Source organism: Gracilinanus agilis, chromosome 2 (assembly GCF_016433145.1).
Source record: "Gracilinanus agilis isolate LMUSP501 chromosome 2, AgileGrace, whole genome shotgun sequence".
NCBI classification, from domain to species: domain Eukaryota; kingdom Metazoa; phylum Chordata; class Mammalia; order Didelphimorphia; family Didelphidae; genus Gracilinanus; species Gracilinanus agilis.
Window position 1 is genome coordinate 353,169,875 of NC_058131.1, and position 7,253 is coordinate 353,177,127.

Here is a 7,253-nt window from a genome sequence, read left to right on the forward strand (position 1 = left end):
CAGAAGTCCCGTTTCGTGGTCGTCCCGTTCCGTGGTCCCTGATCTGGCTCGTCTGTAATGAGAGCTGGAAGGGACTTCAGAGACTATCTCGGGCTACTCTCCCTTTTTGCAGAAGGGTAAACTGAGGCTCATAGAGGAGAAGAGACTTTACACAAGAAGTTCATAGGGTCAGAGATTTAAAGCTGCAAGGGACCTTAGAAGTCCTCTAGCACAAACTCCTTATTTTTCAAGGAACCTGAGACACAGAAAGGTTAGGTGACTTGTCCAGAATCCCACAGCTGATAAGTATCTAAGGCAGGATTCAAACCCAGATCTTTCTTATTCCAATTCTAGTGCTTTTCTGTGACACCAAGTCAGTATGATGTTGAGCAGAATTACTAGTGGCAGAAATGAGATTAGAATCAAGGTCTCCTGCTTTACCTTATAGAGTTTTCTTTTAAAAAAGAGGGTAGGGGTGAAAGCTTAACGATTATTTCCCCCACGTCCTGAGAGAAAGGCAATGGACTCAGAGCATATTCAGGCTGAGACATTTTGGTTTTTTGACAAGGTCAAAGAGTGAGTTTGTTTTTCTCTACATATTTGCAACTCACAATTTCAGGGTTTCATTTTTCTTGCTTTCCCAAGGGAAGCAAAAGGCAGATCTGAAAAGGAAATTTAATTTATTAATATTTAAATTTTACTTAAATTCAATATTTATTTATTTAAATATTTTTGAAAATAATAAAATAATATATTTTTATTTATTTAAATAAATAAATTTTAAGAATATTTAATGTTGTACATCAAGATAAACTTAGAAACTTGCTTAGTAGCTCTTTACATTTAAATTAATTCAATTGGGGGGCTGTGGGTACAGAACATTGCATACACTTGATTGATGAACCTGTTAGTTTTACTCTACTGGGTTTTTTTCCCCTTAATTTTTCTTTCTTACAAGGGATGGTTCTCTAGGTAGAAGGAGGGGGAATATGTCCGGAGAGGAAGGTGGTGCAAAAACAAAAGATAAATATCATATTTTAATCAATTTCAAAATGAAGAATCTCAAGAATTTTTCAGTCACTCCCTCTGAGTTCACCTCCGGGTCCTTCTTTGTCTATTTATTCTCATTCACTTTTTGTCTTATATGGTCATAGTGGGAAGTAATCTATTCTGTTTTCTCCACTGCATTTTTTCTAGCAGGTCTTTCCAGAGATTTCTTTGTATTCTTCCCACTTCTTGGTCTTATGACATTATAGTATCCCATTAGAAATGCCCAGTGATGATTTATGGTACTATTCTATTGTTGCTCATTTAGGTTGTTTCCAGATTTTTTGCAAGTGCGTAACATTTAGAACTCTTTCCACTGCATTGCTCTGTTCCCTGGTACCAATCTCTAAGCCCCTGGCTCTGAAAGATGGCTTGGCCACCACCAGCCACACCCTTCCTCCCACCCCCACTCCTCTCCATTCTACCAAACACTGTCTCCTCCAGAGCTTCATCTGCACTGGGCTCACCAAATCACCTTTTGCATATATCTTTGAAAATGCTGCTCAAAGCTGACTCCAAGCTCTGGCTGCATCTCTGGACCCAGCTTCCTTTGATTCAACCCATTTCATTATGTAGCTGTTACACACTGAGGATTTAGCTGGGACAGTCCCACTCACAAGGTGACTACAATCCAAAGAAGATACCAGAATCACTGCAATCTCCTGAAGCCTCTACTCGAACACTTTTGCCCAATGTCCCACCAATTGCTAATATCCAAGGAAAATGGAGATGAGTGCAAAGAAAAGATCTAGGGCCAGTTACTAGTAGAAATGTGAGAAGGAGGTGGTGGGGAGGGGTTGGTGCTTGGGCAGCTAAGTGACTCAGTGGATTGAGAGCCAGGCCTAGAGACAGGAGGTCCTGGGTTCAAATTTGAGCTCAGACACTTCCTAACTGTGTTACCCTGGACAAGTCACTTAACCCCCATTGCCTAGCCCTTACCACTCTTCTGCCTTAGAACTAATACATAATATTGATTCTAAGATGGAAGGTAAGGGTTTAAAAAAAGAAAAGAAAGAAATGTGAGAAGGCAGAGATCAGTTTCACTTAAAGAGATAAGGTGTTGCAGAAGGAAGATTTCATGGACATGGAAAAGGTGACAGGATATGGACCTTGAAAGAAGTGGACTATTTCACTGGGATTTTGTTCAGTCATGTCCTACTTTTCATGACAGGTGGGTATGGGAGTGTGGCCAGTTTTGAGTAAAGGCATAGGGACGGGAAGAAGAATGAAAAATACTTTCAAAGTGCCAAAATGGCAAAGGCCTTTCTCCATACCTTACAAGCAACAGTCCCATCTCCCATCTCCATGCCATTGCCCTGGGCTGTTTCCCCACCCAGAATGCATTTGTGCATCAATTCCATCAGGGCTCAGTTTTAGGTCTTTGTCTTCTCTAAAACATTTTCTGATCTTCCCAACAGAGAATGATCACTCTCAACATTTTCTAGAGCATTTTGACCTTTTTCTTTGCCCCTCATATACTACCTTGACTTATACTTCTCTGTGTACACCTGCTCCTTACTCCTCAGTAGACTACAAATCACTTAAAGGCAGGAATTATGAGGCAGTATTTTGTAAACAAAAAGGCATGCTAGATCAGAAACCCGAGTTCAAATTCTGCCTCTGGCTACCACTTGCTAGCTTTCAGATCTTGGGTAAAATCACTTAACCAATCTCAACCTCCCATTCCTCATCTGCAAAGTCTGGTTGGTTATTGGACAAGGAGAACCTAAACATTTGTTGTCTAGTCATGTCCAACTCTTTGAAACCCCATGGACCACAGGAGCCTGGATCTTCTATCCTCCACTATCTCTCACAAACTGACCAAGTTCATACATTATCTATCTATCTCATCCTCTACCATCCCCTTCTTTTGTCTTAAATCTTTTTAAAGTCCATACCAGCTCTAAATTTACAATCCCATGAATTTTCATCTTTATATCCCCACTGCCTAGCACAGAGCCCCACATTCTGTATGTACTCTATAAATAAATGTCACGGGCATTAAATAAACCCCTGTAGAATTCAATTATCCTATAATCTGACAAGAGATGCACAATTTTTGAGATTAACACAGAAAGGGTCTATCTCAGATACCACCTGGTAACAATGGATAGAAACTCTAGGATCCCCTGTGCCCCAACCAGAATTTCACCCCTCCTCCCTACTTCTCATTTATTCATTTAACAAACTACTCAGCATATAAAGTAATTGGGGGTACACAAAGAAAGAAAACCCGCTCATTGTCATCCAGGGATTTTTGTTTTAGTAAGAGTATACAACATATACACAGGTAAGTATATACAAAGTTCTTTGATGAGAGAGGGAGCATTAGTGTGTGGGGTGGGGTGTTAAAAGGGGCTACCTGATACACAGTAACTGAAACATCTTGGGATGATCAAATGTAATAGACTTTGCTACAAATAGCAATGCAACAATCCAGGACAATCCTGAGGGATTTATGAGAAAGAATGCTATCCACATTGAGGGAAAGAACTGTGGGAGTAGAAATGCAGAAGAAAATGTATGATTTATCACATGTTTATTTGGGTATAGGGTTTGGGGGTTTGGTTTGGTTTGGTTTGAAAAGATTACTCTATTACAAAATTACAAAAATGAATATTATGGAAATAGGTATCTAGGGAGAACACGTGTATAATCCAGGGGAATTGCTTATCAATGCCAGGATCAGGGAGGGAAGAGGTGAGGGAAATGAGAATCATGTAACCTTGGGAAAAATTTTTAAATAAAATTTTCAAAAAGGGGAGAGGCTACCTGTTAGAAGAAGCACTAGAACTGAGCTGAGCTCAGTGGAGCCTTGAAGGAAGTGGAGACAAGAAAGGCTCCAGACATAGATAGGAGATGGAGAACTGAGTCCAGCAAGGTAGTTGCTTACTTTGAATACAACTTGGAGAACAGCAAAATGGTGTCATAAGTCAAATTAGGGAGGGGAAGGGGGTTGGAATAGTTCAAACACATGCCTTGGGAAGGGTATTTTAACAGTGGGGAGAATAGAGTAAAAAGATGAGAAACTAGGAGACAGACTAATTAAAGTGTCTGTTGGGATAGTCCAGGCAAGAATGATGAAGCAAGGCCTGAATAAACACCACCGTACGTAAAAAGAAAAGGACAGATTTGAGGTACATTATAGAGGAAGAATCGTTAAGATTTGGCAACTAGTGTGGCTCAGTGGATAGAACACATGGCCTGTAGGTTTGGATACTTCCTCAGACACTTCCTAGCTGTGTGACTCTGGGAAGGTCACAATCCCCAATTGCCTAGCCTTTGCAACTCTTCTGTCTTAAAATTATCACTAAGACAAAAAATAAGGGTTAAAAAAATTGGCCACCAGTGAGAGAGAAGGAAGAAGAGTTTAGGACAATTTTGGTGGTAGCCTGGACAAAACAGGGAAGCCTGGGGACCTGGCCATCTAGGAGGAAAGGTAGTGAGTTCTATCTTGGACATATTGAGTTTGTGATGTCCAGTGGGCATTTGGCAGTGGGTGACTGAAACTCAAGAGTAAGCTTAGAACTGGAAAGAAAGGTGAGTACTTGGTACTCCACAAAGAGCTTTTTGAAATATAAGAAGCCCTTTCCCAGTCCCAATGATAAAAACTCAGTAATTACAAGAGTTCTTAGACCATTTAATCCAACTAAGTTTCATGATGAAACTGAAGCCCAGAGAAGGGGGATATTATATCCAAGAACACACAGCAATTGAGAGGCAAAAGCTGGGGTTCTTAGACTCCACAGTGGCCCCTATTGGCTACTTCCTATCTCGTTCATTCAAACACATCCTTTGTAAGGTAAAAATGAGTTCCTTATCTCTGTTCTTTTACTTTCTCTCACCTTGAAAACAGATTTTTCTAAGAACTCTGAAAGACTTTCAAAGATCAACCACATGATTCTGGAGACCTCAGTATGCTAGAGAGATTCGGGACTCCCAGTACAAGAAATAGAGAGATAGATGTAGATTTGTTTAGTTTTATCCAACTCTTTCTGACCCCACTTGGAGTTTTCTTTTTAAAATTTTTTTATTTTTAATTTAATTTTTAAATTTAATTAATTAAGAATATTTTTCCATGGTTACATGATTCATGTTCTTTTCCTCCTCCTCCCTCCCCCCTCTCAGAGCTAACAAACAATTCCACTGGGTTTTACATGTCATTGATCAAGACCTATTTCCATATCATTGATATTTGCACTAGGGTGCTCATTTAGAGTCAGCATCCCCAATCATGTCTCCATCGACTCATGTGATCAAGCAATTTTTTTTTCTATGTTTCTGCTTAGAAACAGTTCTTTCTCATAAGTCCCTCAGTCTTGCTCTGGATTCTTGTATTGCTGCTAGTAGAGAAGTCCGTTATATTTGATTGTACCACACTGTATCAGTCTCTGTGTACAATGTTCTCCTGGTTCTGCTCCTTTCACTCTGCATCAATTCCTGGAGGTCATTCCAGTTCACATGGAATTCCTCCAGTTCATCATTCCTTTGAGCACAATAGTATTCCATCACCATCAGATACCACAAGTTGTTCAGCCATTCCCTATTTGGGGTTTTCTTGGCAGAGATCCTGGAACTGTTAGCATTTCCTTCTCCAGTTCATTTGACAGATGAGAAAACTGAGGCAAACAGGGTTGTGATTTGCCCAGTGTCACACAGCTAGTATCTGAGACTTGATTTGAACTCATCTTCCTGACTCCAAGCCCACTCTTCACCACCCAGTTGCCTATATATATGTGTTTATATATGTATTCATATCCATGCATGTGTGTATGTCTATATGTATATTTTGCATGTATATAGCATATATGGTCAATAGGAGAAACTGTTTAGCTCGACTGTACAAGTCTGTCCCAAGATTTTGTTTTTCTTTTGTTTTCAGTAGGGGAGGTAGGAGGACAGAGAGAAAACATATTTTCATTAATTGAAGAAAAAAAAACAAAGCAGGTTATTTGTGAGTTTAGTGAAGCAGTTTCCATCCCATCTCTGTAATGGAAGAAGGGGCCCAAATCCCAGCCCCACCTGGAGCCCTCTTTACTTTCTTCAAATGAAGCCCAAATGCCTTGGACTGACAAAAGTGACTCCTGTCTCCAGGAAACTGATGGGAAGGAGTGAGAATGTGTACAGAGACCAGGGGGATGAGAATGGGTGTAGAGGATCACCCAACCCCCTTACTAAAGCCAGTCTCTGAAATCTGCAGGCTGGCTGGGGCAGCTGGGAATGGTCAGGGAGTGGGGTACAGAGGGTCACTGGATTGAAGGAAGGCAGTGCCAGGTAATTCAATTCAATTCAACCAACTGTAAAGTCTCTAGGCAGCCTGCCCACCTGCTCCCTGCCAGGCTCGTGCCCAGGCTGTTGCCTGCCAGCCTGTTTCTGGGCAGCTGACTCAGGCTGGTGCTAAGACTTGTGCATCTCTGGGGCCTAACCAACATCTAGTAGTGCCCTCTGCTGGCCCCACAACGGTTTTCAGGGGATGGTCAGGGGTGACTTCAATCTGTCAGTTAGTCAACAAACATTTAAGTTTTCACTGTGTGCCAGGCCCAGAAAAAAGTGAGATATAAATGCAGGGTCTGCTTGGATATCTAGCCTGCCTCCTTTAAGAAGCAACTTCCTCCTCCTGTCTGGAGTCAGAAAAGTCTGGGTGCTCATCCCTGTCTTATGAGAACGTCTTATTTCTCACTCTCCCTCACAGGCCATCTGGTGCCATGCTCAAAGTTGGGTAGGTAAGGGAACTGAAGGGACACACACTACAGGGAGACCCACAAGAGGATAATAGGTCTCATTCCAAAATTTGATGGCAGAGTAGTGAATGAAATCTAGGCCTCCCAACCCCACTCGTCCTTCTCACTCCCAGACAGTCCAGTCCCTTCCCACCCATCTCCCCAACAGGGCCCTTGTATAACTTCTGCTCTTTGCACTAAAACTGCCTGGGACAGTTTGGAAACCCCAAAGCAGAAAGTACTGTAAAAGATCAGTTTGGATAATGTCTCAAGCGCCTTCTCGCTCTGAAGATATGTCTGACCTCAAGATATGGTATCTTTAAAGCCACCTGCTCCTAGGCAACACTGACAAACAAGATTGTCGCCTGCCTTCAGACCTCTGAGGCCCTTTCGGACAACTTCTGCCTGTGCTTATGGGTGATGTTGGCCGGTAGGATGCCCAGAACAGAGACCAAGGAGTGGAATGGAGAGGGACCTCTGGGACAACACAGGGGGCAGCAGCCTGAG